This window comes from Lutra lutra, chromosome 1 (assembly GCF_902655055.1).
Source record: "Lutra lutra chromosome 1, mLutLut1.2, whole genome shotgun sequence".
In the NCBI taxonomy this organism is placed as follows: Eukaryota; Metazoa; Chordata; class Mammalia; order Carnivora; family Mustelidae; genus Lutra; species Lutra lutra.
In genome coordinates this window covers 45,278,198-45,288,455 of record NC_062278.1, presented here as the reverse complement: position 1 = coordinate 45,288,455, position 10,258 = coordinate 45,278,198, and the positions used below count along the sequence as shown (strand labels likewise).

At 32.0% G+C, this 10,258-nt stretch overlaps 1 pseudogene; it reads left to right on the top strand.

Moving 5' to 3' along the window:
• The first annotated feature begins 5,787 nt into the window (after positions 1-5,787).
• On the top strand, positions 5,788-5,941 carry LOC125090282 (uncharacterized; annotated as a pseudogene).
• Positions 5,942-10,258: the final 4,317 nt, after the last annotated feature.

Genomic DNA, 10,258 nt, shown 5'->3' with positions numbered 1-10,258 from the left:
GAGATCCAGAAGTGTATAATCCTACATCTCAGGCTGATTTCATGGGTATTCAGAGTGTTCTGGTAGATAATTAGCTCACTTTAGGGGACTGGTTGAAAGAAGGTCTCCTACTTCTCCACCATCTTGCCCCTCCTTCCCTTGAAATCCATGTTTAAAATATTTATTAATCATTCAAAATGTTTGCAGAATTGTTTGTGAATTTATTCTAGGAAACAGGAAAAAAGACCAAAAATATATCCAAGTATTCAATAAAAGGGAATGTAGGAGAATCAATTTTGTGATATTTGAGGTAATCAAACAACAAAATTAAATTTAAAATAGTCAACTGATGGACTTTACAATACAAATCAAGAAAAGTAAATGAGATATTGCAAATTTAAGAAAAAAAAAGATTTCAACTATATTAGCACTGCTGAATTCTGATTCTGTATAATGAAAGGCAAATCTGAGAAAAAAAAATTCTAGAAATCAGAGATGAAAGACAAAGAATCAATATGACTAAAGAGGTAAATTAGTTAATTATGTACTCATTCTTTGATCCAGTCAGTAAGCTTATGTTGAGCATATGTTATTTGCCCTGAAATACTGTAAGTACTTTGAGTAAAAAACAAGATGGCAGATGCAGAATTCCCCTTCTGGTGGAGCTAATATTCCTGGAGTAGACAAAAAGAAGGAAACCACAGAATATGTGATATAAATTTTGGTGGTAGTAAGTGCTATGACAAGAAATAAAATACATAAAGAAGACCAAGAATAGTAAATAATTACTTAAAGTTAGGATGGTCAGGGTCTTCTTCAAGGAAAACACCTTAAAAAGAGAATGAGTCATGTTAAAATTTGTGGAAAGTGCATTTCAAGCAGAAGCAAGTACTATGTACTATACCTGCTACTTTTAATGTTTATAATAAGTCCAAACAATCATGCTTAACATGATTGTTAAATATCTAAGTCTCCCAGATTAATCAATACCACCATTCTACTCTGGGCAAGTATATGAAGACTACCTCTATTATTATTTTGTATTTTAGTTTCACATTGTTGTAACCTCCAAAAAGCCTACATAATAATGTTTCATTAAATTTTCATATAAATTTACTAACATTTTAAGCATCTGTTTTGCTTTTTCATTCATCTTTTTTTTTTTTTTTTGGACAAGTATACTGCAAATTAGTACAACAGATTTTTGAACAGTAGATTTATGTGGGACTAATTTCTATTTATATTCTATTTATACCTCTATATTTAAAAACCAGGACAGATATTCTTCCTTAAAAACAACAACAAAAAAAAAACTTAATTGTATCAGAACAATGTAGTTTAATAAAAATATAATCTCCAGGAATAAAATATTCCTTAATTCTAAACATGAGAGTTGGTTTGTTTTACAAAGAACAGAGTACTAATGTATCATTCACAGTTTCCATGCTAAGCAAAACCTAATTTTAATCATGAACATATGTTTGAAGGAATCCTTTCTGTTTCAAGAGAATGACTCTTACTGCATCATTCTCTAGTGAGATAATAGCATAGTTCATTTTCCAGTCAGGTATAATCTTTTGCTTTCAAGTAGATATGGCATTAATGACTTTCAACCTGAAAACCTGGCTAAAACCTATTTCATGATTAATTAGTCCCTTTTAGAAACTCAATTAAATGTTAGATGCCATGCATTAAAATGGAGAGATAATGACTGACAGAATGGAGAAACATGGGTGTGCATAAATTGTCTCTGACCTGATTTAAAGACTTAAACTGAAAATTTAACATCAAAATGAATATTATAATAATGTTTCATGTCCATCATTCTCTCAGCCAGGGTAGCATCATCAGGTTTTACCACAGCATGAATACTGACATTGTTTCATTAAGTTCAACATTTGTTTTAGTCAAAGTACACAGTTCCTACAGGGTGAAATACTGTAGTTGTCTTAGGACATACCAATTTTCATAGTACTATGCAGACTTTTTCATTCTTTGCTAAATTTTGCTTTGAGATATTTTCTGGATGATATCAGACCATCAGACTAAAAGCACAGAATCCTGGGAATGACTGCTTGAGGAGACTATTGGTGCTGATAAGAACGTTAGAGTCATCCAGTCCAATTTTTCATTTTTTTTAATTGCCATAGTCAGGTTCAGAGAAGTTTATTTGTAGTTGTCATCATATAATACTTTTGAATGGTTTTATTTTAATAACTGGATGTCTGAACCTCAGAGTCATCTCACTTCTTTTTCAGAAAATCTCTAAAAAGTGTGTTGATTGCTTTTTTTATAGAAATAGAACCTTATATGAACAGTAATTGTCAGATGCCAGATAAGTTAGTAGTTTTAGTTTATTTTACCTACACTCAAATATAAAAGTGTTTCAGTTTACTTTTTAACTTTACAATGTTGGACATTAGTCATTTCTTTCATTATTATTAATTCATACATACATGCCTTGTCTTTTTTATTTTTGCCTAATATCTAAAAGTACGTGTTTTTGTAGTATTTAGTTTGAAGTGTAAATTATAAAAATTCTGATGGTATCCAACTGAGAAAGATAGCAAAGTAAAAATAAAAACAAAATCACCATAATATTTTATTATCTGTTACCTGAACACAATTCAAATTAATTTTGTGATGAATTTCACTTCCTTCTTTCCTTCCTTCCTCTCTCTCCCTCTTTCCTGTATCTGTCATATCTATGATCAAATAATCCATCTGCCTTTTTAAACTTTTATTTTTCTGCCTTTTTAAACTTTTTATTTTAAATTTACTCCTCAAAAAAGCATTATTCTAAGGCTTTATAGCTCATTTTATATTCAGTCATGTTTATAATACAGAAAGAATAGATTTCATTGGAATGAAACAACCAGGGAAAAAATGGCATTAAGTCCTCCAAAAAGAAACATTCAATGGATAAATGCAAACTAATGTATGAAGCTTTTAACAAAATGAATTATTGTGGTAAAATTGCAAGCAACAGGGGCGCCTGGGTGGCTCAGTGGGTTAAGCCGCTGCCTTCGGCTCAGGTCATGATCTCAGGGTCCTGGAATCGAGCCCCACATTGGGCTCTCTGCTCAGCGGGGAGCCTGCTTCCCTCTCTCTCTCTCTCTGCCTGCCTCTCCGTCTACTTGTGATCTCTCTCTGTCAAATAAATAAATAAAATCTTTTAAAAAAAAATTGCAAGCAACAAAACTAATGAATCAAATAAACAATGGCAATTTGGAGGAAATATTTAAGGGAAACCATTGGCTTGAGGTGCCTGGGTGGCTCAGTCAGTTAAGTTTCTGTCTTCGTCTCACTTCATGATCCCAGGGTTTTGGATCCAGCCCCACATCAGGCTGCCTACTCAGAGATTCTGCCCCTTCCCTAACCTCTGCCCTTCTCCCCCTGTCCCCACTCATGCTTATTTGCTTTCTCTCTTTCTCTCTCTCTCTCTCCATCTCTCGTGCTCTCTCTCAAATAAATAAAATCTTAAAAAAAAAGAAAAAAGAAAACCATTGGCTTGATGATAACATTGCTAACTAAAAATAGGTGCTTGGTGTACAAAACTAATTTTTTTTTTTTTTTGGTCAAAGACTCAACTTGCAGATCCAAGATCAGCATTGAATGAGACATTTGGCAACCATTTTGGACATAGAATTAATGCCCATTGGTCTGGCCTTGTGGATAGAGATTACCATAACACATACTCATGGAAGATAGTTCAACTTAGAGTTCATACAACAATTAAAATATATTTAGTAACTATAATATTGAGAATACTGAATTAGATAGATCATTAGTCTCAGCTGATATATTTGTTATATTTTTAGCATGCTCTTGGGATATGCCACTTTACTTCCTATACAATTTCCCTAACATCACTTAAATAATATTGATTAGCTAAACCTCAGTTGTGCCTGTCTATAACAAATACATTCTTCTAAGAGTTCAAGATAGCATTTTAAGGTGTGAGACTGCTCAAAAAATATTCATAATACCTTTTTAGTAATAAGATCGTGTTTGTGTGTGTGAATCATAATTATATAGGTTAGTTCGAATCTTCTTATTTCTTAGCTACTCAACTGAATACAAAATTATAGCTTCTATTATACAAAAATAACAAATACAAATAATTAGCATTCTTGAACCTACCAAGATTACAATTTGGCAGGAAATATGGCAGATATTACAATCAGGTATCCATTAGGATATAAATAGAGAATACAGAATATTTCTCTTGGCACTTTTGTCAACAAGCTATATGGACAAATATTTTGGACATTTTCCAAGAAATATTTTTCCTGATTGTTAGATTGTTCAAAAGGAGTTCTTAAAATACAAAATCCTTTCTAAAAGAAAGTAATTTTAATTTAGTTTGAAGGAGTTAAAACACTGGTGACAAAAATAAATTGTGCTCTTGACTCTAAATTACCTTTCTTTGAACTTTTGTATACAATGTGAATGAGCACTTCATGAAGGCCTCATTTAACTAAATGCCTTCATAATCAATAATCACGAAGTGGGACGCCTGGGTGGCTCAGTTGGTTGGACGACTGCCTTCGGCTCAGGTCATGATCCTGGAGTTCCGGGATCGAGTCCCGCATCGGGCTCCCAGCTCCACAGGGAGTCTGCTTCTCCCTCTGACCTTCTCCTTGCTCATGCTCTCTCTCACTGTCTCTTTCTCAAATAAATAAATAAAATCTTTAAAAAATAATAATAATAATCGCAAAGTACTCATTATCTGTATTTCTTCTAATTAGAACCCACATTCTAGAAATATGCTGTGCATGGATTAAATACAAATGAATTTACTGCCTGTATTATGCTATTTAGAATGGTTTTCACTGTATGTATGTTGGTAGTTTAAGAACTGACCAGCAGGGCCCAAATTGCAACTGAAGGTTTGAGTTAACACATTAACAAAAAATGAGGTTAGTTTTTCCTAAATACATAGAAAAAAAAATTATTCATGAATAGGATTTCAGTGAAGTCATAATTATTTTGCAGAGTATAGAGTTAAGTTCTCATATATAATATATAGAACAAAATATGATAATTTAATAATGTTAATTTATCTTGGAATAAATAAGTAAATAATTAAATATCCTTTGCTTCAAAAGATAAAAAATCTTTTTGTCACTGGAATCAAATTCCTAGTAGTATAATTTAGAATTATATGTTGGCCACAACTATTAATAATTAAAATCAATTTTTGTGGTTTCAATTTGATCATTTATTTCTATTATTAAGACATTTATGTTTCAACTGGTTTAGAAAGTATATTTAAATTCTGTGAACATTCAGACTCATATAAGAAAAAGACACTGTTGTGACATTTTAACTAATACATTTGAAAATTATAACTGTTTATAAATTTCAAATTTTACTTTAATTCTTATTAATTTGCTCTTTTATAATTTAACATTTACTATTAGGATATGGTTTTCATAGAAATTAAGGAAATTGTCCAAGATTACATTATGAACAAGGGTTTGTATGGGTGTTTAAATGGGTTAGAAGTGGCATTTAAATATATTTTTCTATCTAATTTTGAAATGTTTTTTCTACTACACTCCCTATGCCTGTCACAGAAGTAAACTGTAGAAAATTACACATCTTGCTATTCATTATTTAGCAAGCAGAAATATTGCACAGATGCTCAACATGCCATCATATTTTAAATGAAAATTAAAAGAATTTCTCAAAGATGAATACTGAGAAGTCATCATCAAGTAAAACTAAGGGAAAGGATATTCCAGAGTGAACAGTTTGGATAAATGCATGGACAAGGGAATACAACATAAAAAGACTTCTGTGATATTTACCTGGCAGGGGAGATACCATGATCAAGAAGGTGTTTTTTTTCCCAGGGCAAGGCTTACTCATTGCACTCTTGATGTGCAATTTCCCCAAATGTGGAAAGTGAACTGCAAAATTTGTGGTAATGGGGACTGTATTCTTGCTTTCCCCTAAAAGAAAAAAAAAAAAAAAAAGGACTTCAGTGAGATTAGACTACAGATGTTACTTCATAGACCATAGAATTAGTGTTTGTGTTGTGTGTGTCTATGAGTGTTAAGGACGGGGTGATAGGTAAGAGATGATATTTGTCTCACAAGCTAGGGCATTAATAAGAGAGTTTGTATTACATAAAAAAAAGTAACAAACAAAATCAGATGGACATTTCTGAATCTCAATCTTGCAGAACAGTAAAAAATATTTGAGGAAGAAAGATTGCTATGGTATTCTTCTCACTACCCTCTCAACCCTCAAATAAGTGCAGTTATCCTTTGCATATGATAATATCATTTTCAGAGTGTTATGATTAAGATGATACCAAAAAATAATAGTGAACTCAAAAAAATAAACTGATCTAATTCTCTTTCATTTTTAATATAAACAAAAAAAGTTGAACCCAAGCACTTGTCTGACATCATAAGTGAAGATTAAGTTATCTCATATAATCTATATTTATTAAGACAATTTTGAAATGTAGCTAGTGGAGTAAATTTTAAGGTATAGTATGACCATAATGATACCTACTTTAAAAATATCAATATTCATACCCAATAACCCCAAGCAAATAAGCCCTTAGGAAACGTTCACATTCCTCGAGTTTCCCCACCATCAACACTATTCCCTTTTCACACAATGTGGACTAAGTTAATCAAATAGTAACTATAATTTCATGTAAAATTTGTGATAATGCACTATGCACTGACACAGAGTCACAATCTGGAGTTTGAAAAATACTGACAAAATGGTCTGAGCAAATTCTATTTCAGTATATTAACCACAATTCTTTTACACAGCCAAGATCAGCTACTTAGTTGAATGCTATCTTCATATTACTTCTCTGTGCCACTAGCTATAATTACAAAGTGTTGAATACTTTAATTTTTCATATTGAAATGGTTTTGAAATAATATAATTATTTAAAGCAATTAGAGGAAAATAAATAATTGATATGTAGAGAAACATTTTGTATCCTTAAAAACTTTGGGTGTTTAATTTAATATGCTGTAGTGTATTTATCAAATGAAAAAGAGAAAATAAAACTCATACAGTGTGGTGTAATTTATGTCAGGAAATCATCCTAAAAATCATGAAGTAGTTGTTGTGAGTAACTTTTAAGGGGTTATAATTACATTATGCTTGTCTGTAGTTGCTTTGCATCTTACTTTTCCTTGGTAAAAGCAGAACACATTGAATCGACAGAATGGCGAAATATATTTCAGTCATCAAAAATCTTTAAGGTACAGATATAAAACAATAGTCATGGAATATAGGAAGAAACTAAGATGAAATGAACACAATTTGTACGACCAGCAACATTCAAAGTTATATACAGAATGGTCAGCATTTTGAAATTTTATGGCTGTGGATGAGAACTTGGCATTTAATATATTAAGGTGAATGCCTTTGATCCTTATTGAAATTTAAATAATTTAATTAGTATGTAGATATTTTAAGAATATTAATAATTTGTACCTTTATATAGTAAACATTATGTATCATTACCCTTGTCAGTATTTTATATAGGTGTGTACACACACATAACTTAATTTTCTCTATAACTAAAACAATGAATATCTTTACATAAAAGTGGTGCTATCTTTATTTTATAGTGATCTAATTCGGACAAAGAGAAAGTAAATTGCCCCATTTTACTAGGGAAATTTGTACCGAGGCTGTATTGCTCTACCATCCATACTTGGCACAATCTAGGTTTCTATTTTTATATACCTTTTTTATTTATCTTGCCTGTGTCATATCTGTAGAGATATTTAACCATTAGAGTAACATTTTAAGGTAGGTTTAAACCATATTGAATTCATGTATACAATTTATGAACTTTTAGGTTTCAATGTAATATGATATCATATTTAATGCAACTTTAGAGAAGAATTCCATATACATTTAACTATGAAGAATTAATATTCACATTTAAAAGTTCAATTAGGGGGTGTCTGGGTGGCTCAGTTGGTTAAGTGTCTGTCCTTGGCTCGGGTTATGATCCCAGTATCCAGGGACTGAGTCCCACATGGGACTCCTTGCTCAATAGAGAGGCCTGCTTCTCCCTCTGCCTGCCATTACCCCTGCTTGTGGTCTATTGTTCTCTCTCTCTCTCTCTCTCAACTTGTTTTTAAAAAGTACAATTCAATTTTTCTTTTTTAAAAAATTATGATGTTTCATTTGTTTAAACTTATGGAATTATATTATATATACATATTTCAATAAAAGGAAATTTTCACTTAAAAAATTCTCAGGTCTGGGGCACCTGGGTGGCTCAGAGGGTTAAAGCCTCTGCTTTCAGCTCAGGTCATGGTCCCAGGGTCCTGGGATTGAGCCCTGCATCAGGCTCTCTGCTCAGCGGGGAGCCTGTTTCCACTCTCTCTCTCTCTCTCCCTGCCTGCTTCTCTGCCTACTTGTGACCTCTGTGTCAAATAAATAAATAAAATTAAAAAAAAAATTCTCAGGTCTTCATTAACTTCTCTATCCAAACTGAAGTGATAATTTCTACAATATTTAATTGGAAGTTTTATCTGATAATCTCTAAGTGTGAATTTTTAATTTTTCTTTAATGATCTTAAATCAGAATTTCACACTGAATAATTGCAATTAAGTTTTGTTAACCATTTATATTTTGAATATTTGAATACTTTCCTTCTCAGACCAAGAATGTGTCAATGGTACTTGTCACTAAGTCTGTTCTACACTGTCTTAGTGTATTTAGATATTGCAATAAAGTGAGAAACTTTTGAAAAAGCATGATCCCTTGAAAAAGGGAAATAAAACTTTCTCTATTTGCAGAATATTTGATTGTTTACATAGAAAATATTGAGGTACCCTCAAAACAATTACTAAAACTGAGTAAATTTAGTAGTTACCACATATAATTTTAGTAGCATCGATTAATTCAAATGGCACACTAAAAACAATTCAATGATGCCAACAAACTTAAATTACTTCAAATAAACTAAACAGAAAAGAAAATGTTAGAACTCTCTCTACACACAGAACTAAAAATGGCATTTCTGGGAGAAATTAAAAACCTATGTAAATAGAAAGTTATTCCATGTTCATGAACTGAAAAGCTTAACATTTATATGTCAGTTCTTTCCTAATTGACTTGTAGGTAAAATTCCAATAGAAATCCCAGGGGCCTTTTTTTTTTTTTAAAGATTTTATTTATTTATTTGATAGACACAGATTACAAGTAGTCAGAGAGGCAGAGAGAGAGAGAGGAGGAAGCAGGCTCCCCGCTGAGCAGAGTGCCCGATGAGGGGCTCGATCCCAGGACCCTGAGACCATGACCTGAGCCAAAAGCAGAGGCTTTAACCCACTGAGCCACCCAGGCACCCCTGCCAGGTGGCTTTTTTAAGATAACTTTTTATTTCTTTTAGAACCGTTTTGTATTTAGCAAAAAATTGCAAGCCAGTACAGTGTGGTTTGTTGATTTTTGGCAAGGCAGGGAAAAGTATTTTTTAATGAATATTGTTGGTATTACTGGATATCCATAAGCATAAGAATGAATTTGGAGCCCCTACTGTACACTATATATAAATATAACAGAGATGGGTCAAAGACCTGAATTTAAAACCTAAAACTATTAAGTTCTTAGAAGGAAATGTGAAAAATGTCATGAACTTAGATTAAGAAAGGTATCGATATGACACCAAACACACAGTAATCAAAGATAAAATAGATAGGACTTCATCAAATTAAAAATTTTGTGTGTCAAAGAACACTAACAAAAAAGTGGGAGGGAAAACCCTATACAATAGGATAAACATTTGTGAAATTAGTGAAGTACCATTATTTCTAAGCCACTCAACTGACAGTGCAAGAAAGTGTGTGTGCTTGTGTGTGTGTGTGTGTACTAGCTTGTGTGTACATATATATTCACAAACACTTGTATATGTAATCATCGGCATCTATTTAAGCTAAACATAAGTTCATATTGATGCATCCAACTTTAATCTGTTTCAACATGGATCTTTCTAGCCTCCTCCCCTTGTTTATCTATAACTTCGCACTCCAATAGTGAAAAACTGGACTCTCACCATGTGCCATTTATTTACTTAATTGTTTAATTCCAGTATAAATATATAGTGATTTCAGAATTCTTAACCTTTACGCAATGGGAAACAACTTTATTATCTAGAATATAAATCTGTAGTTTCTTTACCTTTGGCTTTCAAGGATCTAAATGTTCTGAAATTATTTTGCTCAGTATTGCTTCCCCCACTTCCTTCAGTAGTTTCCTATATTTGTAATGCATTTAGAA